Here is a 27,313-nt window from a genome sequence, read left to right on the forward strand (position 1 = left end):
AGTTACTGGTCTGCTGGGAAGATCATTAGCCTGTGGCTTTTAAGCATGTATGTACAAGCTAAAATTTTCTTTCTTGAAGCATCAGAAAGCTTTCCAAGTAGCTGACTCACACCTCTTATAAGATCTCACCCTACATTTGAAGTGCCCAGTATTTTCAGGGAAACTTTACAGAATCTCTGGACTTGTCAGTTCTCTTCCGGAATACTGGGCCCTTTGAGTCACTTTTTATCTACCAAAATGTTTCTTCCCCCTCTTATCCAACAGGTGCAATGATGTAAACAGGGGAACTGTTTTTTATAAAGCACCTTAGAGAGAAATGAACAATAATGCTGACTGAGCTAATCATTGTTTTCTTTTATTACAGAACACAAAACTATATTTTAATAATATCCCTGGGTAACTAAAAAATTCTCAGTCATGTTACCTTAGAGTTTTTGCAATGCTCCTTACTTAATCTACCTATTAAACTATTCTCTGTTAGAATAATTTGATGAATGAACACAGGCTTTTTTCATCTAGTGTAAGTTTCTTTGCTATCCTTCAGCATGATTTTAATCTTTGTTTAACACATGTTGATGGGAAAAGTAGTGTTTTTATTTGTTTGTTATGTAAACCCACAAAACAGTCATGGTTTGTCCATCAGTGCCCAGGGATTTCAACATAAAAGAAACCTTGGTTTCTTCACCAAGGTATTGGGAGTCATACTTGGCTTTACAAGGTTCACATTTATTGAAGACTTTTTGGGCCTGGTTGGTATTTTCCTATAACTTGGCAGCTCTAACTCATTGTAACCTTGGGGTCTGTAGCACAGATCTGGAAGTTCGTCAAGATTAAGACTTTGTAGGATTAAATGTGGCTTTGCATCTGTCTTAGGTTCAATTTTATTTCATTTTCTTTCCAAAGGTAACTTAAACACATGTAACATCATTTCTTTCCAAAGGTAACTTAAACACATGTAGAGCCATACAGTGGTAGAATTGGGAAAAAAAATCTTAAAATCGTTTGCGTAATTACCCTCTTTAGCAATGAGAATGCCAAGACATGGAGAGGAGGAAAGCGACTTCGTATGACCTATCATTAGTGTCAGAACCAAGGCTGCATTCCGTTATTCACACTCCACAGTCTTAGATTCTTTGCAGATGCTACGTGGTTTTCGTTTTCCTACATACAGCCACCCCTATCCTCTGCAAGATTGGCATGGTGAGGATTTTCCGTTAATCAACTAAGGAGGTTGAGTCTCATAGTCTAAGCTCTTGCAGAAAGGAACAGTAGAACCCAGTCGCTGGCTTTGAGGTCAGTGCTCTGACTCTCATCTCACATGCAAGTATAAAAGGAACATGACTCAGGATGTTTGGAGTGGAAGGCACAATCTATAAAACAGTACAGAAGAACCTTTCTTCTAGGAGATTCTACACATTCAGCGGAGGACAGAGCAGGTTCATAACAGTACACAACAGTACAGTAATGTACTATTGATCTAGAAGGAGCAATTATGCACAAGGGGAAGTCTAGTAAACAAAAGCTTACCTCTTTAGAATATCAGAATATTTCAAATATCACCCTTTGAAATCTGTATTGAAAAAAGAAAGGCATTACATACTTCCTTGCCTCTTGAAACAGACTAAACCGGGTGTCATTCGCAATGGCTTGGGACCACGTCTATGAAGTTATTTATTGCCATGAGCCCTAAGGTAGTGATGTTGGCAGAGTGTGTAGAGGCACCCAGGATTGTCCTTACACCAAGTAAATACATACTGCTGTGTTATTTTATAGCTCTTGTGTCTATTTTTTATCCCTTTTTGACTCCATGGTTGATTTTTGCTACTTTAATGATGCTACTGTGGCAGCCTTCTTCGGTTGTTTTGTTTCAACCCTTGTTAGCTAGAAATCGTATAGACAGTATTGGGAAACAATGTAACAGGGTGGGAAGAACATGAGTTTGAATTTGGTTCCATCACTTAATGCTTCTTCTCCTTGGGAAAGTTATTTATTCTTTCTAACTATTAGTTGCCTCATCTATATAATGGGGACGATGGCAGTTATTTTCCCCAAAGGCTCATGAAGAAGAAATGAGACAATCCTTGTAAAGCACACTGGGCCTCTTCAGGGAAAGTAGTAGAATAAATGTTATTCTGGGATTAACTTTAATGAAGTTTCTGGACCTGTTTAATATTTCTGAATGTGGGAACCTTACATGTGTGGTGAAATTCACTGGGCTTTAGGAAATTATTATAACCTCTCAGACATACTCTTCCCATTTTTACATGTTTGCTTGCTTTTCTGAGTGTGTAACAAAACTGGAGAAGGTCTAATCTGACTAAATAATAGGTTTCTGTAGTGTGTGGGTTCAAGTTTCTATCTCCATTCCAGGCATAGGATGGGTCTCTGTGACTCTGTAGGACGCCAGCCCCTTCTTCTTTGGTTTGTTGTTACTATACTATGCTTATGACAAGGAAAACTATCTGGGAGAGGTTTAATTACATACTTGGAAGAGCTGGATGAATTCAAATAATGGAAATTCTAACCTTTTTTTTTTACTTATTTTCCTCATAAGAACATTTAATCAAGGTTTTTCTTTAATGAGATCTATTTGTGGTGACTCTAAAATGTAATTTAATTCTTATCAGAATTCAGTTAAGCTTTACTCAAAGACCCTTGTTCAATATTGATTCGAGTTTAGCACAGCCCTCAAGCCCTCAGATGGATGTATCAGAACTTTAATTTCTTCTGAACTTTTATAAGTCCAATAGGCTGCATACTAGAAGTGTATGGAGGTTGAGGAAACTGGGCAAATGAAATAAAACAAGTTTGCTTTGAAGACAGTTTGCATTAAGGAGGATCCTAGAACTGTGCATCTCTCTTGGAACCAAAGGCCTTAGAACTGGAGGCATTTTCTATGTGATCCAGCAAAATTGCCTTTGGTTACACTGTTGAAAACTAATGTCTAAAAGGTATTCCATACAAACCAGAGCAAACCTAATCCTTGGCTATCAGTCAGTGTGTCTTTTTTTTTTTAATTGATGGAATGAGAATATTCAAGATGGTGGCTTAATTATTTTTGTATAAGGACCACCATGTTTGATACTCTGAGTTCAGGAATGAGACCAGTCTAGTATAAATTAAATTTACTTCTGCCTAAATTGGTTGTTGATCAACTTAAGATCCTATTAAAATGAAATATTTACATGATTTTGAGGGAAAATGCACCAGCAATGTCTTCAGCTTTGGTTCAATGATTTTTAATATTTTCCCGTGGTTTATTGAGTTTGTTCTTAATCCTCATGCTTAAGTAGGTATGATTAAACAGTCTGATTCAGTATAGCATTGTAATTCTCTTTAATCATTTTACATATTTTGTTTTCCATTTTTTATTTATTAACCTAATACAAATGTTCATATAGTTTTGCATTGTTAGTATTCATTTTTAATTTTTTATCTGTTTAGTTTTACATTTAGATTACACACTTCATTTTAAAACCATTTGCCAGTCAAAAGATATTGTGTGTTTTGCAATCTTTTAGAATTGTAAATAACATGCCTATAGTTAATAAAAACTTTATTTTTTATTTTGAATTACATCCTTAGCATAAATTCTTTGATTTGTATTACCAAATCAAATTTAATCTGGAAGACTTTTGTGTTACCTTGCTAGATTTCTTTAGAAATATTTTTCTAACTTATAGAACCATCAACAATAATGAAACTATATGTTAAAATGCAATCTATCCCCTATGGGAGAAGTTTATTTATATTTTTTGAACGAGTGTAATAAGCACATTATGTCATAGTTATTTTAGGTTTCTGTAATTATTAGCAAAATCAATGAGATGCTTCTCTTCTTTGGTGATATGTCTCTTGAAAGCCTAGTTTTGGGTATTCTTATATATTTGAATATGTAAACAGATTAAAATAAAGATCACTAAAACTTTGTTGGGAAGTGATATAAATAGAATGTATTTATCCTAATTCTAGCTCTCCTGGTGTGACCTTGGGTAAATCATTTAGCTCCTGAGTATCGGTGTCCTCATTTATGAAAGGGAGATATTAATTTCTTCCAGGTCTTCAAAGATAAGGAATAAGCAGTTGCGATATTTTGTATACATGAAATTATTTACATATATTAATATACGTGCTTAATCTGATTAATAGAATTTTTATCATTTTTTTTTTCCATTTAGTATAATGTGATACAATATAGAAACCCTGTAAATCTGGGGCAATTTCTTGGCTGTAGTTGCTATGGAACTACTGAAATAAATAAATGTCATGGAAGGAATATAAAGACACATATTAGAAGAAGAGGTTCATGCTTTGCTTAAGAAGATTTTTTATGTTGGTGTGACTATGAAGGGCAGCAACAATGCCTCCTGCTTATGTACCCTTCTGCACATAAAGAGATAGCCTTACACATAAGTATAGTTTTAGAAAAAGAATTGCTGTTTTATTTCTAGCATTACCAAGGAGTCTGGGCCTAGGGACAAAGTGCATCCAAAATTCTCAGCAAAAGTCTGTTTACAAAGTGGCAGCCAAGGATCCTCCCCTAAACCAGTGTTTTCACTCACAGTGGATGGAATCCAGGTCCTAACTCTCTGACTGCAGAAGGTGGTACAGACATTTTCACTAGAGTTGAAATCCAAATGATTAAAGGGCCTCTGGAAATAGGAGGCCAACTCCACAGGAGACTAAACACTTCAAGGTACCTGAAACTTGGCGCATTAGTGACCAACACACTAGCAGCCTTTTGCTCCCTTATGTCACCAAATGGCTACAGTTAAAACATTCTAACTTTTCAGCTTGCATTAAGAGGTAGTTTTTGTACCTCTGCAGGAAAGCTATTCTTTTATATACTCCATTCCTCTTAATAAAATGTTTTAAAAGCACTTATGGCCAGTGCTTTATGTGGATGTTGGGAAAGGAAGCAAGAGTTTGGACTAAACCTGAAAAATCCACATGAACTTTCTTCCTTTTTTTCTAATTGCCTACCTCTGCTCTCTCACCTCCGAGGAGTGTTTGTCTGTGCCTCTTGTCTCTCTTTCTCTCTCACACAACACACACACACACATACACACACACACACACACACACACACTTTCTTCTTGATGTTATATCATCGTTTCACCAGAACTCTCCCAGGAAGAAGAAAAATGGTTCAAGAAAGAGGAAAATGTGTCAAGCACTCTCTTGAGAGGTTAAGCATGTTACCCACTGGGAATAGTTATCTCTTCCATTCATACAGCCCCTTCCATTTTCTAATGCTACCAAGCATCTGTGACTGCATGCTGTCAGGCCTAGCAGAGCCCTTGTGAAATAGATAATGGGGAGACGATTAGTCTCATTTTACAAATGTGGTTCTGATGTTTTCAAAGTAAATGACAAAACAGAGACTATGAACAGCTTTTATAATTTGTACTTTATTGCTTGGCCCATGCTAACATGTGTGCTAACATTCAGCAACTAAGTTTTTATGTATTTATTTTATTTTATTTTATTTTTTGTATTTTTTGAGATGTGATCTTGCTGTTGTTGCCCAGGCTGAACTCGAACTCCTGGGCTAAAATGATCTTCCTGCCTCAGTCCCCAAGTAGCTAGGACTACAGGCTTGCACCACCACGCGCAACATGCAACTTAATGTTCAACTTTCTTTTCTTTTTTTTTTTTTTTTTGAGACAAGGTCTCTCTCTGTCGCCCAGGCTGTAGTGCGGTGGCACGTTCTCGACTCACTGCAACCTCTACCTCCTGGATTCAAGCAATTCTCCTGCCTTAGCCTCCTGAGTAGCTGGGATTACAGGCGCCCACCACCACGCCCGGCTGATTTTTGTATTTTTTCGTAGAGATGGGGTTTAACCATGTTGGCCAGGCTGGTCTCAAACTCCTGACCTCAAGTGATCCACGGCCTTGGCCTCCCAAAGCACTGGGACTACAGGCGTGAGCCACCGCGCCTGGCCCATGTTCAACTTTCCACGTGAAGATACTGACAGCCTCCAACTACTCAGATTTAAAATCAGGTATCATTATAGCCTTTTCCCCAAAAATTTTAATTGATAACCACCTGACTCATGCTTTCCAGTATTACAGAACCTGAAATGCTAAACTTCTACTGATGAAAAACCATAAGCCCTTGTATTTTCTTGAGCATTTGAGGCCTTAAGAGGAAAAAAAAAAAAAATGGTTAAAAATATGTATAACAACTGACATTGACATTAACATTTGCTCAGTGCTTTAACTTTTACGAAGCACTTTTATTTTATCATATTACCCTCTAATGATCCTAGGAAATAGTTACAGTTATTTTTGCCTTCCTTTCCAGTAGCAATAAACTGAATCTTAGAAAGTGTCAGCTTGCTCAGTTCCATGGAATACGAGTGTCAGAGCTAATACTTGACCCTAGCCCTCTGATTCCCAAGTCCGGCTATCTCTACATCTAACAGAAAACATTGGAAATCCCGTTTGCTGTTGCTAGGTTACCACTTTCCTATGGTGGTAATTCTTTTTTAAAATCCTAAGTTTTTCATTAGTGTATGCCCATTAGAGAAAAATTAGCAAATAGAAGACAGGTATGTAATTCTCTTCTCTCAATATAATAGTTCACATTGTATCATGCACTTCTTTTCTATTATGTTTACCTGTGGGTATGGAAGTGTGTATATAAATGCAATCACACATCTGTATACATGTGGTTACAGACACACATACGCACGTGCACACATACACACACACACAATGAGATCATACCTTAACTATTGGTTAGTACCTTGCTTTTGTTACATAACAGTATATCAAACTTTGCCTTCTTTACAGTCTCTTTTAAATATTCTTGAACCATTGAAAAAGAATATATGTCACCTACATATCCTTTCTGAAGGTTCATTCAAGGAAATTTTCCAACAGACAAATAACCTAATCAAAATAATGTGCACAGGAGATGCATAGTGAATAAAACAGTGAAAAGCAATGAAGTAAAAAAACTCCTGGTTAAAAAATAAAGGGGCAAAGATGTAGTAGTAAATTCAGACCAAAATAAGATAATATTAATTACCTACTAACTACAGTATTCACAGAAGACAAAGTACAATTCAGTACAAAACTATCAAGCAGTCTGAAGAACATTACTTTTTGATAAATATCACAGTTCCTGGTGAAGAATAGCCCTGAGCTTTCCTTCATTAAGTATCATTATATTGAAATGTATAATTTAAAAATACTGATGAAGTAAGAGATAAGAACGGTGAAAACATAATTCTTTATAAAACCTTAACATATTCCTTTTAGTCTTTGACAAATCATAAAATGGAGTTAAATAATATGATTGATAACATTGATTTAATCTATGTACATTGATCTATGCAAACAAAGAGTTTCTATCTTCTGTCTAAAACTGCATGGAAGATTTAGAAAAACATTTATTATATCAAAGTCTAATAGGAAATTGTAGACAGTTCCTACTGTGGCAGGCAGAGTTACATGTAGCCATATAGTAAAACAAGAAATGAATAAATACATAAGCACACTCTTGGGTTAAAGAATCTTAGAAAGTAGTGATGATGCTAACACTGCATAGCAATGAGAATGGGATGCAGCCAGCATAGAATGCCAAGTAATACTAGTCTTATTAATTGCAACAGGAAACAGAGCATATGTATTGACTCAAAAAACTAGAACAGGACAAGAAAATCAATCTTAAAGAAATCCATTAAAATAAAACATTGTTGATAAGTTGAAAAATACTAGAACATTTAGATCTGGGGATGATATTTTGAAAAGAGCAGTGAAATAAACATTGGGTTAAGATAATCAAGAAAGAAACAAAAACTGCAAAAAAATTAGGAATGAAAAAGACACTCAGCATAGATACAGATGACATTTTAAAATTATTGCACTTAAAATTTTATATGAGAGATTATGTTCTATGCAAATCTAAAATACAGGTGAAAGAAGCTTGAATAAACTCATAAATACAGATAGAATGTGAAACTATTACTTGCAAAAGAGCCAGAAAAATTTCACTAATAAAAGTTTTCAGATCTCCAAAGAACAAATGATTTCTGTGCTATTTCAACTTTAAGAGCCTAGCAAAAAACGAGAAGCTTACCAAATCATTTTATAAAGCTAGCATGCTCCCAATAGTAATACCTAACTTAGGTTACCCCCAGAAGACAATTCTGTGATAATCTAACTTTCATAAATGCAGAAATCCTAAGTGAAATATTAGCAAATTGAATACCACATAACAAAACATTCCAGTTATTCCATATTCAGTGCCAGTGCTAGAATAATTAGGAATCTTTTACCATAATTTGCTATATTGATATATAAAAATTTAAAAAAACTAGTAATCTCCATAGATGCTTTTCATTAAAAGGGCGTTTAATAAAATTTTTCATACGTTCTTATTTAAAAACAAAAACAATGGCAATAATGCAAAATAAACTCTAAGTAGTATTTACATATTTTGATTTATTATGCATCATTCCTAATATATATAAAGATATGAAGCATAATGAATGATAAAGGTCCATGTACCTGTTATCCAATTTAAGAAATAAAACATTAAAACTTCAGTAGAAATCCCTTGGGTTCTATTCCATGATCATGTTCCCCCAGAGAGAGCCACTATTCTAAATTTGTTTTTTATCATGTTCATGTATTTCTTTAAACCATATGTAGTGTTGTGAGCACATAGTATTTCTTAATTTTAAATACATGGCATTATATTATTTGTATTAGTGGGAGATTTTTCCACTCAACATCTTAAGACTGTATGTATATACAGTCATTTACGAATGATGTGATTATGCTTCTAGGGAATCTGAAAAATTTTTAATATTGGAATAATGAAAGTTTAGTAAGCTGACAAAATAAAAATGACAATTTTAGGTTTATAAAATATAACAGAAAAGTATCCTCATAGAGAAGCAATAAAAAATATAAAATATCTAGGTAAAACTTTAAAAAGTATAAATGATCTAAGTGAGGAATGCTAAAAAAGTTTTCCATGGATAATTAACTCATGAGCAAAATGTATATTTTGGGGATTGAGTATGCTTTGGAAAGCCTCTCTCATTTCAACAGACATTCATATTATCACCCTTTATTATACAACAATGTTTTCAGTGGGGCAATGAATAGTTACTACACTCTCCTTTGCTAATGGTATTTATTTAGCCCTTTCAACCAAATATCCCCCAGCCCGCTGCTCATCTTAGTTACTGCTCACCACATCCTTGCAGGTTCCAAGGCAGCCCTTACTTGGAAAGGAAAGAGAGGCACAGACCTGTAAGTGGATTGCCCAGAACAACAAAGAGGCCTAGCTGAACGTAACCCTTTCTTCCCAGTTCCTGTTCCAAACCATATTAACTGCTGTTGTCATAGAATTAGAATGCTTTTTAAGGGCCAGTAGGAACCTTAGAAATTCAGTAATGCCATTTCATAGCTGAGAAAGCTAAATCCCAAGAAAGCTGAGTGTTTTGCCTGAGCATATACGATTTATTAACGGCAGAGGTGGGACTAGAAACCGTGAGTCTTCATGAAGCCTTCAAAGAACTACTTTCTTTGGGACTGACATGAAGGATTTAAACATTTGTGGCTACAGGTCCAGAGAGACATCCCTAGAAAATGTTGGGATTAGTAAGGTTTTGGTTGGCGAGTGTAAAAATAGGACAGCGTTTGCTTTCACCCTAACCAGAATGAAGAGTCTCAGATTTCCAGGTTAAATGCCTCTGAAACTTTATTCTAGAACCTTCCCGCTGCCCTAGTTTGTTTAAGTCAAGCATGAACTCACCACTCAATGTTTGCCAGAGTTTGGATGAATGTCAGCATCAGGCTACTGTAATAATGGTTTAAGATTATTTAATCCCATTACTTATACACTTCATTAGGCTGAGTGAATTGTTGGCAGTGGTTCAGTAAACTTCCTCCTTTAGAGATAAAAGGATGGAAAGAAAATAGGAACCTATTCCTCATTTTCTTTCATAGTTATCTTATAATGCCTTTTTTTTTTTTTTTTTTTTTGAGACGGGGTCTTTCTTTGTGGCCCAGGCTGGAGTGCAGTGGCGCGATCTCGACTCACTGCAAGCTCCGCCTCCCGGGTTCACACCATTCTCCTGCCTCAGCCTCCCGAGTAGCTGGGACTACAGGCACCCACCACCACTCCTGGCTAATTTTTGTATTTTTAGCAGAGGCAGGGTTTCACAGTGTTAGCAAGGTGGTCTCAATCTCCTGACCTCGTGATCCGCCTGCCTCAGCCTCCCAAAGTGCTGGGATTACAGGGGTGAGCCACCACGCCCAGCCATAATTCTTAATGGATAAAGGAATGATAATTACCCAGCTGTAGCATGGACTCCCTGTTAGTACGGCCTCCTAAACTACTCTGTATTCTCAGGAGAAAGAAATGTTTGTAACCTTATATTCTCTATTAGAAGAAACTGGACAGTGGCAGAGAAGAGAGGGTGTGTCTGTGTGATCAGGCCATAAAGTTAATCTTAAAAATAAACCTGAAAATAAGTTCAAAGATTCTAGGTATGAGCGCCTTTCATGTAGTAGGGCTGGTATGAGGCAGTCAATGATTTTAAAGAAAGAATACAGAATTTAAAGTCAGACCTGGTTCACACTCAGTCAGCTGCTAATTCTGCATTCTTCCCTTTTCTTTTAGCTTCAGTTTCCTCACACTTAGAATGAAAACAAACAATAAGAGGAAACCAGTTTGTTATATGTTCTCACATCTGACTTTGTAAAACAGTTTGAAAACGTTAGCGTGGTCAGCTCCAGGATCATGCCATGCAGGCATTGAGTGTTACATCTTTCCCTCCTTTGTAGTTTATTTTGCCCAGATGGATCTGCATTCATTTGTACCATCTATCATAATATTGTAGAATTCACTAATTCTATTATAGAATTCACATTATGTATTATAACATTATGGAATTCACTAATAATATTGTAGATGTCACTAATAATTCATAAAAGGAATAAATTCATTTGTCATCTTATCAAAAAAACTAAAATAAAATAAAATAAAAAAAGGCTGGGCACAGTAGCTCATGCCTGTGATCCTAGCACGTTGGGAGGCCGAGGAGGGCAGATCAACTGAGGTCAGGAGTTCGAGACCAGCCTGGCTAATATAGTGAAACCCCATCTCTACTAAAAATACAAAAATTAGCTGAGTGTGGCGGCATATGCCTGTAATCCCAGCTACTCAGGAGGCTGAGGCAGGAGAATAACTTGAACCCGGGAGGCGGAGGTTGCAGTGAGCTGGGATTGCGCCACTGCACTCCAGCCTGGGCGACAGAGTGAAACACCATCTCAAAAAAAAAAAAAAAAAAAAAAGAAGAAAGAGAGAAAGGAAGGAAGGAGAGGAAGGGAAAGAAAGAAAAGAAAAGAAAGAGAAAGAAAGAAAGAGGCACTTGGATGAAAGTACTGTTTCTTACCTCACGTGGTTATAGGGTGAAACGGAGAGGACAGGGCTGAACAAAAATCAGTGTGGGGGCTTCGAGTAGTAAATAACTGTACCAGGGCTTAGGCCCAGTTAGACACATAAAAATCTGCAAGGGAGAATTTTGCCTAACTTGAATCACCAAAGGACAACTGTAAGTCAGCATTTCAGGCTCAGAATATTACCTGCACACCACTTGGTTTGAGAACTTATGGAGTCTAAGAGATGGCAAGTCATGAGACTCTAGAAGCTTAGTTTTCTCAAAATGTGTCAGAGGTCACCTGCTTTGGAATCACTGTGAACTCCTCATTAAAAAGTAAAGTTCTGGACTCCTCCCCAGAATTTCTGCACAGGGAGACAGGAACTTTGCCTCTTTTGCAAGGCTCCTGGGACAGCAGGGAGTTGGGGGGTAAATTTTTATGCACAGTCAAGTTTGAAATCCACTGGTCTGTACTTCCAGTCAAGCTCATGCAAAAATTGGCCCCAAAATATGTTTCCATTCTTATCTCCCATCAGCTCTCCTACACATTCCATTTACAACACTTACCCAAGGTGAGGACTCTTCTCCTGGACATTGGTATCTGAGGTTTCTCTGTCTATGCCATTGGTTGCCTGCCTTCTGCCTTTTCCCATCTCCATCCTTTAACAGTCGTTATCAACCAACCTTAAAATGCTTTCCTGGAGCTTAACCAACTAGCTGTAACCTTTTCTGAACATGCAAGGTTTTCATTTCCACATCTCTCGTAGAATTGATTCTCACCACAACTGGTATTATAAAGTCACTGGCATCCTTGACACAGTCCTCTACTGATAGGAACCCCTTGAAGACCGTGTGGGATAGGGGGAGGTCACCTTTAATTCGTCTTTGTCTTTTCTGCAGTGTTTATCATAATAGGTGAACCTATTGCTGCTCCGATAGTGAGGGGGACTTGAGGGGACCTGTGTCACCCTAGCACTGTGTCTCCCCACAGTCATTGACTCATATACCCTTTGCTTGCCCCTTGGTGCACCTAGGACCTGAGACTATGTATATATAAGAAGGAAGGAGGAGAACTTGGCTCTGAGAGACTATGAACAGAGTCATTGCTGAAATGTAAATGTCAAAGATTGAAGGGAAGGATGTGAGAGTGAAGCCAGCTGTCTAGCTTCCGGCCGTAGAATGCTCATAAGAGCTTCTGCACTCAAGGTCAAACACACAGACTCGCTCACGAAAATTGCCAAAGAGTTTGAGTGGAAGTTCTCTGTTATTCCCATGACTTTGAATGGGACACGGTAATTCCTTCCCACAGCCAGGGCTTACTTAAAATAAGGAAATGAATAAATAAAGTCTACTGCCTGGATCTTTTTTTTGCTTTTGTCCCTGCAGAGTAAGGGGATGCCAGCCAAGGCTGACATCATCATTATAGCAAGACAGGTGCTTTTTTTGAATACTTCACAATGACAAGGGCCTGGTATTATGTAGGTCTTCAAAGAATATATATATATTTATATTTTTTAAAATTCAGTCTCCTACATTTATAGTATGAGGAAATAAGATGACAAGAGCAAGGAACGCCTTGCTTGGAATGTTGCAATTGGATGGCTGCACTGAGGACTATTTAAGCAACCTTAAAATCACAAACACACATCTGTGATGACTTTTTAATTATATCTGTCATTTTGGAAAAGATATTAAACATCTTCCTCAGAAGTTACTTTTACTTTACACATTCTTTAATAGTATTAAAAGATATTTGATGCAATTTATATTAATAAAGCTCGTGAGATGTGTTAGTAAAAATAAAATTGAACCTTCTAAAATATATTCCTTTAAAAATGAATGTCTATAATTTTATGCTAGTTTAAGCCAATAATCTAAATAAATCCTGTTTATTTAGCATAACACATGTACACATATTTTCTCCACAAAATGGAATGTGCTAAATGTGTTGGGGCCTCAGGAAAGAACTAGTGGAAGGGGGTATAGGAGGATTTGGGGGGAAAAGGAGGAATCCAACAAGAAAGTCTTCAGGGAGGAAGAGACCTGTCCCAATGTGTCACACGATAGATCTTACTTTCTCCTAGTGCCACATATTCATTCATTTTTCACCCCCAATAGACAAGTGGAGACTGATATTATTCCCTTTTACAATTTAACCAAATCAAAGCTTAGAAAACCAGGGGGTTTGGAAAAGAAGGAATTTGTGTAGGATTAAAATAGAACTTTGAGCTCCTGGACTCTGAATGTTAGCTTCTACCTTGCTCTTAAATAAATTTATGCCAACAGATGTCCTGTCATCAGACAGGACTTTCTTTTTTTTCTTTTTAAAGTCAGCAAGTCTTATTGTTACATCTCTCTGGTCTGCCCAGTTTGGTTACACCTGTTTTGAGATTTCTTTCCTATACCCTTCCATCTGAAGATAAGCACTTCCTACCGTACTTCCAGAGCTTTCACCTATGTCTTGGTTTAATCTTTGCCTTTGTTTTTACCTTTTACCATTTCTGCTTTATACTGGTAGATAATGTCACCCCCAAATACATAGACTATGAGCTCCTTAGGAGCAAGCTCATTTTTTTTTTCCTGTTGTTCTTTGTGTCTTTTTTCCCCTATCTACCTCCAAATCTTACTCCACATTTCTGAAAATAGCACCCAAAGCAATACCTCTCACTTCGGGGAGTATTTAGTACATTTTTTTAAAAATGAATATATTATACAGCCTGGACCACCATAACAAAAATACATGGACTGAGCACCTTAAATAACAGAGATTTCTGTTCTTATAGATTGAGGCTGGAAGTGCGAGATCAGGGTGTTAGCACAGTGGGGTTCTGCTGAGGACTGTCTTCCTGCCTTGCAGATAGCCACATTCTCACTGTGTCCTTACATGGTGTGTGTGGGGAGGGAGCAAGCCCGCTAAGTGTCTTTTCTTATAAGGTCACTAGTACCACCATGAGGGCCCCATCCTTGTGACCTCATCTAAGCTTAATTCTCAAGGCCCCATCTACACATACTATCACTTTGGGATTAAGGCTTCAACATATAAATTTATAAAGAGCATCAGTTTAGTCCATACCAATAAATTAGGCCTTTTGGCTATAGATCTGTCAATGTATAATTGGCACTGATTGATGGAATGCAGATCAGAATAGCCTATGCTTCCAGGTATATAGAAACGACATGCTTAGTTTTTGTTTTTTGTTTTTTGTTTTTGTTTTTGAGACAGAGTCTCGCTGTGTCGCCCAGGCTGAAGTGTAGTGGTGCAATCTCGGCTCACTGCAGCCCCCACCTCCTAGGTTCAAGCGATTCTCCTGCCTCAGCCTCCTCAGTAGCTGGGATTACAGGCATGCACCACCCGCCCAGCTAATTTTTGTGTTTTCAGTATAGATGGGGTTTCACCATGTTGGCCTGGATGGTCTGGATCTCCTGACCTCGTGATCGGCCTGCCTCAGCCTCCCAAAGTGCTGGGATTACAGATGTGAGGCACCATGCCCAGCCCATGTTTAGTTATATAACAAAGGTTTATTGAGCGCTGTGTTGGCTTTAAACAATTTTGCTAGACATTCAGTAGGGCCCTATTACTGTTGAAGACATTGTACAACTCGGGTGCATTTTCCTTTAAGGATACATTTAACCTGCTAGATGTCGTCTCATTTTTAAGACCAGAGAAAAAGGGAGGAAGACTTGTTTTTTTAGAGGGTTATTATACATTCCTATTAGATCATTAGGAAATTGGCACAAGTGGCAGGAAGCCAAACTGGCCTGAGTCTGGCTGGGCAGTGTCTGCAGGTTACTCCAGCAAAGCTGCTGAAATAACGATATGTTCTCCCATAAAGTGCTTTTTGTCAAAGTCTCTTCTGGAATTAACTCCTCATGCACAGATCGATAAACCCCACCAACTTGCCAATGTAATTAAGCAGTGACAGGTTAAGCATTACCGTTAATTAAGTTCAAAGTAAAAGAAAATGAAGAAGATTGTTTTTGTGAAATTGTGCTGTCAGATTTTTCTCGAGGGTGTTTCTGAGTTCCTATAAAGGGGAATTTAGGAAAGGGAGGAGATGACTGTCTCCACTTCCTTGGGGAAAGTGAGTGTTTAAACACATGTCCCTTGAATATTTTTAACTGAAAAGTGAATTATTTGCCAGTGGTAAGAGACATTGAATGAGCACCTTCTGTGTGCAAAGGACTGTGCTCAGTGTTATGGGGGATACAATGCAGTGTGAGACTAGTTCGTGCTCTCGTGGAGCCCTGAGGTGAATGAGAAGTGTCAGACATATGAACAAATATAACACAAGGCAAAGTAATTCAACTTATCTGTGAGAGATTCGGGCAATTGTGAGAGCTCAGAGGAAAGGCCGTGCCGCATCCTGCGGTGGCCTGAGGAGGGGATCGGCATCGAGAAAGACCTCCCAGAGGATACAGCATTTGAGCAAAGCCTTGAAAGTGGAGTAGGAATGGATAAGGGGGAAAGAATGAAAGAGAACAGTTCCAATCTCTAAACATTTTTTTATGTTGAATTCTATTATAGCTGCTAGGATCAAACGAAAAGAAATCAGCCTCTTGTTCAATAAGGATTTGTTGAGCATTCATTATATGTGCATTATTCTGCAGAAAATTTGGGGTTGGGAGAGGTAAAAAATACCTTCAAGATAACAGGCTTTTTTCCAAAAGTATCAAATAGTCTTAGACTCGTCATCGTCCTCTGATGGCATCTTAATGGAATTCAATATAAAGGCCAAAATTCCTTTGTTTTGAAGCTACAAGAAAACACAGCCAATGGAAAAGCCACGTTAGTGCTGCCTCTCCTATTCTGATAAGGTGGATCCTTAAAAGCTATGAAAGAAGCACTAAGTACTGCTGGCCAGTTTGAGTTCATTTGACTGGTAGAATTGAGTGGAAGTCAATTCTCCTGCCATTTAAACTGGAAGAAACTGAAGATTCTCCAACCCAAGCTCCTCTTTTTGCAGATGAGTCAACTGGAACCCTGTAAGACGGTAGTTTTCTAGATAAAAAAGGAGCCATGTGAATTTCCTAAATCATATAACAATCAGTTTATTATTTGATATTTATGGTACATTCACATGGGACAGAATGATCAGACATTTTCAGGAAAGAATAACAACTCCCAATCCCTGAGTTACCATTGGATGGTATTAAGCAACTTCACTTAATTATGTACCTGCTTTCCAGCTATGTTAATTACACATCCTTTAGCATTTACCACCTGTACCAATCATTTAGCATAATAATACCTTATACTTAAATGCGTGTACCCAGAATACTTTTATAGTTGTTTTTCATTTGATGTTCACAATAATCCTACAAGGCAAGTGTTATTTCTAGATTAGATATGAGAGAACTGAGGCCCAGAGAAGGTAGCCCATATAGCCAAGAGACTAAAACAGGGTTCTGACATCTGTTTTCTAACTATGCATCTAGGGTTTTTTTTGTTTGTTTGTTTGTTTTAACTTCTGCATCTAAGTTGCCTGCCTAAATAGCCTTCAGTCATTGAAATCCATCCAATAAATATTTACTGAGCATCATCTGTATTTCAAATATTGTAGTGGGCATTGGGGGTATGAAATTGCAAAAGAGAGAATCATCAGTATCTGGGAAACTCACTGCCTGAATGAGATAGAAAGCCAAACAGATAAATGGGAATTATTCTAAGTGCCATAATGGGTCGATGCACTGTCTTTGGAGATTGGATGGACAGGGTAGCAAAAGATTGAGGGGCTAATTTTGCTACTGTTTATCTAAGCATGTCAGGGTCCTGTCTTTTCACATAGATTATGAGTGTCTTGGCATGTCTTTTGTCTCTCTGCATCCCCCGAGGCTCCTTGCACAGTCCTCACACTCCACTGGCATTCTGTTAATATTTGTTGATGATGATACTGGTGATTTTTTCTCTCTGACATCCAGAACACTGGAGAGATTTTCTGTTGGCCCTTGGATATAATAGATTTTTATTTATACATTTGAGTTAGCCTTTCAGAAATCATTCTTAAGTAAAATAAATATCTTTTTAGTAAGATAGTTTCTAAATATGAACTTACTTAAAACCGTAATGATATTCTATTTTAGCCAGCTAGTACTCAACTATGATTTGCAATTTAGAGAGTTGTGCTTGTACAGATTGTCCTTTTCCGAAGTCAATGAATTGTAACTTTAAATAAGGGCTGTTAACACACCAAAATAGTTTTTAATCAGCCTCAAAAATCCCCATTATTTCCAAGTATCTTATTTTTACTATTTCATTGATGTTTCAAGTGGAATCAAATATTCCAACTGTTTTCCACTGGAAGAAGATGAATTTCAGGTACAGTTCAGTAGCAAAGAACACCCATGTTTTCAAAATAATGGAGAAATTTTTTTTTTCTCATAGGGAAGTTATGATTAAATTTGTGAATTGCACAAGCTTGGAATTCTGCTGCAGGATGCCTGCATTCTGTATTGCTTTATTTTGGTCTTATATTACAAATGGAATATTTCCCAGCTCATTTATATACAGTTCCTGGTTGCTGAAATTTTGCTGGCAAGCTTTGTGAACAAATTTTACTTCTGAAAGATACTAGGAATACAGTGAAAATAGGGTCTTTTCTCTCATAGGTCTAAAAGATATTTCTTTCCTTTAATCATTACATTCTGGAGGTGTAATTGATCCAAAACTGCTGTAGATAGGATCTCATTATAAAGATCGTAGGTAAATAGGCTTTCTAGCAGAAAGTATCTTTTTTGGTTCAGTCTTGCAGCATTTCCTAAAATTGCTAGTGTACCTAGTAAATCAGGAGGTAAGTGAGGAAATTCCCTAAAAATGCCAGTGTACAGAGTGAATTTTAGGCAAATGAGAAAATCAGGCTTGATTTGCCAACCACCCATGTGCACATACAAACAAACACATACTCACACCAAAGCCAGGAACCCTGCAACAAAGTTCTATTTACCCTGAGGAGATATAAAAATTTATGACTGCTACTAAATTATTTTTTTGAAAAATAATACAGAAATTTGTAAGCAGACACAACAGCTCTAGTTTATCCACCAAATAACAATATAAATGGGACAAGCAATGAGAAACTGTAATTTAAAGATTTTTGAGTGTGATACTTATAAAAGTGTGTGTGTTTGTGTGTGTAGCGATCTATTGAATTTGAGAGTAATTTATGGAAAGTGCTGCCAGCATGGTATTTCAAATGCTTCACAATTTGAATTTAAACTAGTCAATGGGATCATTAAGATTATTATGCATGTTTTCCAAAGAGTTTGAATTCAAATGACAACTTAAAAGAAAAAAAAAAAAAAGATGCCCTTTAAAAACTAAGGAATGTTAGTGTACTTATAGAAATTCTTGCAGTTTGGAGTAATTTGCCACCTCCCCTCTGAAAAAGTACCTGATGATAATGTGCTTGAGAGATAGGGGTGTTGCAGACATATTTCTTCAGTAAGTAAAACCGAACTGTAAAGTGGATGTTGTGGACCATGGATTATTTCATGTAGTACAATTGACAGTAGAAAATCAGGAAGGGACGTGCATCAGTGCAGGGCTGACACACAGATCTGAGGATGGCAGAGGCTCACTGAACAGTACATACAAAGGCCCTTCAAACTCATCACACGTGCCATTTGGTTCCCTTTCTATGGGTCGGTCTTGGAATATGGAGGTCTGCTTTCATTTTGTGCCAAGTAACCGCGTGAGCAATTTACAAAAGATACAAACAGAAGGCTATTTACTCATTTTTCAAAAATACTTTTTTTTTTTTGCAATGGGGTTTGCAAAGTGATTTTGCAATGGATGAACCATTTTTTTTTTCTTTTTAAATAAGTGTAATTCCAATGATGGGAAATTTACTAGCTCTCAAGGCAGCTTTTCCTTGTGTTGAAATCTCTAAAGGTTAAAAAGTTACTTTTTGGACAGAAGTCTATTTCCTTACAGCATGTTTTCATTGGTCCATAGAGAAGACAGCTGATACATCTTCCACTTGGCAGCCTTTTAAGTATTTGAAGAAAATTCTCAAGTCCATCTGAATCTTCTGTGTTGGCTAACTTCTAGTTCCTTCTTCCATTTCCAACCCAAATTTCAGCCTAATGAACAGATTTCTTCTTTCTTATTAAATATGTGTGTGTGTGTGTGTATGAGGAAATGAAGGCACAGAGGGCTTAAGGGAGTTACCCAGGAACACAGAGCTGGTCAGATGACTGGAATGTAAGGCTGTGTGGCTCTAAACCTTGTCATTTAGACTAGAGCACCTATACGTCAGTTAGCTTCCTGCCACTTCTTGTTTTCTGCCTGGATAGGACTGACTTATAAATAGTTTGGAAGAAGGGAGAGTTCTGACAAGATACAGAAATCAGAACTTCCCCTTCTTCCAAACTATATACAAATAATCGGTTAATCAGATTAAAGGACTCTTAGTAACACTGAAATCAAACCTTTGTGTTTCCAGGAGCTCTGAGAACAGCAATTTTTTGGAGCATTGTAATCTCTTGAGTATCCAAAATGATTCTATAATGATGTCTGTGAGGTCAGAATTGAAGCAGCAAATGGAATTCCTTTAAGGCTTCCCATCAATGGGCAGCTGATTCCAGTAACGGAGGCGGCACACGTTGTATCCAAATTCATAAGCACAAGTGGGAGAAATGAGGCTTCGGTAAAGAGGGTGACGTTCCCAAAGGAATCATCTGTGGAGTTGGGGAAGGAACTCAAGCTCAGGGCTCCTGTTCTCTACCAGGTTCTCCAGCCAGCTGGACATGCTCCCCAGGTTTATACTCAGTCTGGAATGTTAGTAAAAGTCCACTTCCTCTCCTTGTTTCTCCCTTCTAGTGAAAAAGTTCCTCCTTTCTACTTTCCTGACCTCAAGACCATTGCTCCAAACATCCCACCTCAGAATCCCGCCCCGCCATTCTCATTCTCATTACACTGTTTCTGGATCCATGTCTTTATCAGATGCAGCCCACTGTCCCTTTCAGAAGACGCCAGAAAATTTACATATGTGATCAAGTGTTCCCATCACAACAGCTCTTTCCAGTAATCCCAGTGCTGGGCAGCTGATTCCAGTAATGGAGGAGACACTTTCAGCTGTTAGGCAATGGATCACACTTTCACAGGAGATTGAGCAATCTCCTCATCAAGTTGTGCTAAGAGCACAAATCTGGTGCCAAAAGGCGCTACTGGATTCAGACTGACAGCACTGAGGGTTTGGGGTGAAAGGGAAGTCAGACTGGTGTTATGTGTGTTCACTGGGCAGAACTCACCAGGAGAAATAAAGAGGGTTTCCAGTTTATTCATTATGTAAAGCAGCTATAATAGTATTTATAGGGGTTTTGTGAATGTCAAATAAAATTATGTTTGGAACAGCGGCTAGTGCCATATGTGGGACTTAACCTTTAGTTAAAAGGAAGGTGGACACATGAGCGATCTCTAGCATTTTGTGACTGGAAGGAAAGAGACTGGATGACCACTCTTCAGAGATGCTATGGACAGTACTTTTGTCAAGGAATGGGAGTGGAGAAAATGATTTATACTGGTCTTTCCAGCATGAAGTTTGTATTGGTCCGTTTTCACACTGTGAGGAAGAAATACCTGATACTGGGTAATTTATAAAGAAAAGAGGTTTAATTGACTCACAGTTCCACATGGCTGGGGAAGCCTCAGGAAACTTACAATCATATTGGAAGGCACCTCTTCACAGGGTGGCAGGAGAGAGAATGAGAGACAAGCAAAAAGGGAAAAGCCCCTTATAAAACTATCACCCCCTGGCTGGGCTCAGTCGCTCACACCTGTAATCCCAGCACTTTGGGAGGCCGAGGTGGGTGGATCATGAGGTCAGGAGATCGAGACCATCCTGGCTAACAGTGTGAAACCCCATCTCTACTGAAAAAAAAAAAATACAAAAAAATTAGCCGGGCGTGGTGGCAGACGCCTGTAGTCCCAGCTACTCAGGAGGCTGAGGCAGGAGAATCGTTTGAACCTGGGAGGCAGAGGTTGCACTGAGCCGAGATCATGCCACTGCACTCCAGCCTGGGTGACAGAGCGAGACTCCGTCTAAAAAAAAAAAAAAACCTCTCACCCCTCATGATTCAATTACCTCCCACTGGGTCCCTTCTACTTCACGTAGGAATTATGGGAACTACAATTCAAGATGAGATTGGGGTGGAAACACAGCCAAACCATATCACAGGTGAAACACAGAAAAAGGACATCTTTGTACATGGATCTTCCAATGTTCTTGTACCAAGGCCCACAGTATATCCTGTCTTCTTGAAAGAGTATCGTCGTTATTCATTTGCCTTAGATGGAAATAATGTTGTAATACCAGTTAATACTTTTTTCAACTAAAGGGAATTAGACTTTATCTACAATCGCAAATTCACATCAGGAAATATCAAATCCAAAAATCAAAACTCAGTATCTCGTCACTTCTAGGACCATCCTTGCCACTTACCTCAGACATCATGTACCTAGAAGCTGAAAAGCAATATACAGAACCTTTGAATTGAAGAGATATCAATTTGAACCCAGAGCCTGCTACTTCCTACATTGTGAAAGGGACCAAGGTTCTTTAATTCTCTAAAGCAAAGGTTTTTCATCTATAAAAGGAGGTTAGTAAAAGGGAGTACTTACCATGTTGAATTAACAGGAATATTAAATGAGTTTATGTGGTTTAAGTGCCTAGTGTAGCATCTGCCTCCTAATGTATGTGTAATAAATGCTAACTGTGACTATCGAGATTTACCCTGAAGATACCTGTCATGTCATGCCTTCTCTGTCAAATAGATCATGAATACAATTCCTAGCCTCTCTCTCCTGTTATACCCTCCTAGCAATATTCTGATCCAGCTGAACCCAGCCACGTGTCTTTTGCTTGCCAAAACAGCTGAATGCTGCTGGATAAAAAAACACACAGCCAGGCATGATCATGTCATTATAAGTTGTGACCAGCCTTGACCTGGGTCTTGACCCCACCCACAGCCTACATTCTTACACCCTGCTCTCAACTGTTTCAGACATTCTCTACTGTGACTTCTCTCTCGCATCCCTACTCTTTTCTTCTCAAGGGATGCCTGGCTTCATTCTTCATAGTGAAAATGAAAGCTGCCGGAAGAAACTCTTTCAGCTTCTGCTCTCAAGTTTGTGCCCATCCTTTCTGTCCCTTAGTGCCCATCTGATCATCAAATGCCAGTTGGTCTCCATGTGTCTCTGGTCCCTTTTCCCCCTGTCTTCTGAGTGCCCTGACTCCATGGGTCATCCATTCTTTATCCTCCCCAGTTGGATTCTTCTCATCAACATCCATTTGTGCCCCAGCTTGGCCCATATTTTCCCTCCATTGACTCCACAGCTCCCTGTAGCTATTGCTTTATCCCTTCCTTCACAGCCAAACTCTGGAAAGTTGGATATTAGAAATGCTGCCTCCACACTATTCACAATAGCAAAATCATGGAATCAACCTAAATGCCCATCAGCAACAGACAAGATAAAGAAAATGTGGTACATAAAACCCATAGAATAGTAAGCAGCCATAAAAAAGAACGAGATCATGTATTTTGCAGGAACATGGATGGAGCTAGAGGCCATTATCCTTAGCAAAGTAATGCAGGAATAGAAAAACTAATGCTGCTTGTTCTCATTTATAAGTGAGAGCTAAATGATGAGAACACGTGCACACAAATCAGGAAACAACAAACACTGGGGTCTACTTGAGGGTGAAGGGGGAGAGGAGGGAGAGAAATGAAGATAACTATTGGGTACTGGGCTTAATACCTGGGTGGTGAAATAATCCGTACAACAAACCCCCATGACATGAGTTTGCCTATGTAACAAACCTTCACATGTACCCCTGAACCTCAAATAAAAGTTTTTTGTCAAAAAAGAAAAAAAATCCTGCCTCCCTTTTCCTACCAAGCATTCTGCCTGCTACTGGGCCCCTATCCCTTCATAGACTAGCTGAGGACATCAGGGACTTCCATGTTGCCAAAACCATGAGTATAATCAGTGTTCCCCCGACTTGATATCTCAGTGAAGGGTAATCATTCATTCTTACAAAACTGTCCCTCCCAACTTCCTTGGCACCCCAGCCTCCCGATTTTTTTTTAATTTTTCAATAGATTATTGGGGGTACAGGTGGTGTTTGGTTACATGAGTAAGTTCTTAGTGGTGATTTGTGAGATTTTGGTGCACCCATCACTGCAGTATACACTGCACCCAATTTGTAGTCTTGTATCCCTCATCACCCTTCCATGCTTCCCCCCAAATCCCCAAGGTCCATTGTATCATTCTTATGCCTTTGCATCCTCATAGTTTAGCTCCCACATATCAATGAGAAAATATGATGTTTGGTTTTCCATTCCTGAGTTACTTCACTTAGAATAATAGTTTCCAGTTTCATCCAGGTTGCTATGAATGCCATTAGTTCATTCCTCTTTATGGCTGAATAGTATTCCATCTCATATATATACGTGTGTGTGTGTGTGTGTATGTATATGTGTGTGTGTGTGTGTATATGTGTGTGTGTGTGTGTGTATGTGTGTGTGTATATATACAGTTTCTTTATCCACTCTTTGATTGATGGGCATTTGGGTTGGTTCCATGATTTTGCAACTGCGAATTGTGCTGCTATAAACATGCCTGTGCAAGTATCTTTTTCGCATAACGACTTATTTTCCTCTGGGTAGATACCCAGTAGTGGGATTGCTGGATTAAATGGTAGTTCTACTTTTAGTTCTTTAAGGAATCTCCACATTGTTTCTATAGGACCAGCCTCCTGATTTTCTGTTTACCTTCGTCTCAGTTACCTTTGCTGTTTTGTACTCTCCCTAACTCCTAAGTTGTCCAGTTTCTCTGGGATCATTTTCTTTCTCAATTTTCTCTTTAGTCACCCTCATATCCTCCCAAGCTTTTAGATACCATCAGTGTACTGACATGTCTCAAATAGGTACCATGATGGTTTTGTGACTACTTTTTATCTTAGCCATTCTGATAGGCGTGCAGTAATTATCTCATTACAGTTTTGGCTTGCTTTTCTCAAAGGGCTAATGATATGAAACATCAGTGCAGGCTGGGCCGGGTGGGTCACTTTGGGTCAGGAGTTCGAAACTAGCGTGGCCAACATGCTGAAACCCTGTCTCTACTAAAAATACAAAAGAATTACCTGGGCATGGCGGCAGGTGCCTATAATCCCAAGTACTCGGGAGGCTGAGGCAGAAGAATTGTTTGAACCCGGGAGGCAGAGGTTGCAGTGACCCAAGATAACGCCACTGCACTCCAGCCTGGGCCACAGAGTGAGACTCCATCTCAAAAAAAATAAACGAAAAACGAAAAAACGTCCGTGCAGAAGAGGATGTGGAGAGACTGCATCAATTATATTTTGCTGGTGAGAATGTAAGATGGAATAACCATTCCAGAGAAAGTGTTGGGAATTTCTTCTTTTAAAAGGAATCCTGCAACTACCATGTGACCCAGCTGTGGCACTCCTGGGCATTTATCCCAGGGAAATGAAGACTTGTGTTTACTCAAATATTTGTTCATAGCAGCTATATTTGTAAGATTCCCAACCTGGAAGCAACCCAGATGTCTTTCAACAGGTGAGTAGTTAACTGTGGTACATTCTTACCCTGGGATACGATTTAGCAATAAAAGGAAGGAGTTGTTGCTACATGCAACACCTTGGGTGACTCTCAAAAGAATTATACTGAGTGGGAAAGGCAAAAGGCTGCATACTGTATGATTCCATAAATAACATTCTTGAAACAACACTGTATAAATGGAGAACAGATTAGTGTTTGTCAGGAGTTAGGGATGGGAGGCAAGAAGTCAGGGATTAGGAATTGGGGGTATGGAGTAGCTATGGTTCTAAAAGGACAGTAGAAGGGATCCTTGTGGTGATGGAACTGCTCTGTATCTTCGCCATGGTGGCAGATACATTAATCCATACAGGCAGTGCCATTACATAAATCAAATACACACATACCTGCATGCACTTACACATATATACAGGCAAGTGGAGAAATCTGAATAAGATTGATAGACTGTATCAATGTCATATCCTGGCTGTAATATTGTACCATAGTTTTACAAGGTGTTATTGTTGGGGGAAACCAGATAAAGGATACATAGATCTCTACATTATTTCTTTCAACTTCCCATGAATCTACAATTATAAGAAAATTTAAAGTTTAATTTATAGAAAAGGCATTTTTAGATTTAAAATAAAACTCCTAAATTAACTGAAAAAATTAATTAAATGTAAATTAAAAATCAAAATTACAAACTCTTTTACAACTTTAGATCTCTCTCTTACACGCGCGCGCACACACACACACACACACATACGCGCATCTAAGCATTATTGTCTTTGCTCTACCCACAGTTCAGCTCCCTGTAATTCAGTTTCTGTCCCCACCTCTCCACTTACACCACACTTCTGAATATCACTAGTGACCTCTTTGATGTTTAATACACTGAAGACTTTTCAGTCCTTATCATTCTCGAGCCCTTGCAGCATTTAAAGATGTTGACACTATCTTCTTTGTTTCATTTGACTTCTATAGCACCATACACTCTGGGTTTTCTTCCTTTCACTGTATACAGCTTTCTACCCTTTTTAATAGATTTCCTCTCTTCATTCCTTAAATTCACCGTTTTTCTTGAGTTCTGCCCTAATCTCTCTTCTTGTCTCAGTCTGTACTCCTGAGTTATTTCATCTGCTTCCATGAGTACAAATATCATCTGTGTGCTGAGAACTCTCTGGCCAAAATCTACAGACGGGATCTCTCTGTAAGCTCCAGATATGTATCTATCATTTTAGCCTGCAGTCTTCATAGACAGGCCCACAGGCCCACAAATGCAACAGTTTCAGACAGAGCCCAGGGTGTTCCCTTTTAAACCTGCTCCTCGCAGTGTTCCTTTTCCATGAATGGCTTTACCTTGTTGCTCCAACCAAAGACAGAGGAGCTGGCCTGGATCCTTCCTCTTCCTTCAGTCTCCTCTCTTATCCAGTTATTAACCAAGTTCTGATATAATAATTTGGCTTCCTTTATATCTTCTTTCATTTATGAGGCAAGTTCCTTCAGTGTTTTCTAGTGACTTTTCATTACTTTGAAGAGACAGTTCATACTCCTCACAATACCATGTGGAGAGCTCATAGCCACATGCACACACAGGCACGTCCAGTTGTGCACACATACCTAAACACACACCCAAAACAGAGGGATTATCTCATGCCTGGGGCTGTGTAAACACTTGTCCTTGGTGGAATGTGTAACTTTCCCATCTCCATCCCCATCACGTAGCCAAAAACTGTCTTCCTTCAGGCCTCCATTTAGACATCACTTTTCCCTCAAGAGTATGTGTGATTCTTGTACCTTATCCTCCCTGTCATCTAATAATAGCATCCTCTTCTTTTCCTCCTCATAGCATTCAGAAGACTGTATTTAAATTACCTATTATTTGTCACATACCTCAGTAGCTATACATTTTTCCCAAGGGAAGGGTTGATATTTTGTTTCTCATCGCATCCTACAGTAAGCGCCAAGTAAGTGTTTCTTGACTCGGGGGCTGTACTGAGTTGAACAAGGATGACATCACTGACTACAGAACCCTTTGTATAAGCATCAAAGGGGTAGCAGTGGGGTAAATGATCACATCCTGGCTAAATGGTTCCGGTTCCTACAACCCTGCAGCACAGCCTGTCAGCTCTAAACCTTTTAGTCATTTCCTGTGAATCTTGCCAGCACTCATTTCATTTTTGTTTTTTCCATTTTCTTCATCTTTCCCACATAGTATAGACCAGAATGAATCAAGGTCTAACTTATGCTGACTGCCCGTGTTGCATCATCAGTCTTTGAGGCCCCTTCTCAGTTTTTGTGGCTGCTCTTGTGCCTGCTGACTCCATCCCTGTAGACCTTGCTGTTCC

General features: G+C 38.6%; 1 protein-coding gene and 1 long non-coding RNA gene across 17 annotated transcripts in view; one reads left to right on the forward strand and one right to left on the reverse strand.

The window, feature by feature from the left end:
- Window positions 1-19,909, reverse strand: part of LOC116273665 — a 37,698-nt gene extending 17,789 nt beyond the window's left edge. The window contains exons 1-2 of the long non-coding RNA XR_004181987.1: window positions 19,836-19,909; window positions 16,048-16,162 (exon numbers count right to left, since the gene is read on the reverse strand). This is a non-coding gene — a long non-coding RNA (uncharacterized LOC116273665). The remainder of the gene's footprint in view (window positions 1-16,047; window positions 16,163-19,835) is intronic.
- Window positions 1-27,313, forward strand: part of LPP (LIM domain containing preferred translocation partner in lipoma) — a 735,767-nt gene that overhangs the window by 602,241 nt on the left and 106,213 nt on the right. The gene's annotated exons all lie outside the window — the stretch shown is intronic.

The sequence above is a fragment of the Papio anubis genome, chromosome 2, assembly GCF_008728515.1.
Source record: "Papio anubis isolate 15944 chromosome 2, Panubis1.0, whole genome shotgun sequence".
NCBI classification, from domain to species: Eukaryota; Metazoa; Chordata; class Mammalia; order Primates; family Cercopithecidae; genus Papio; species Papio anubis.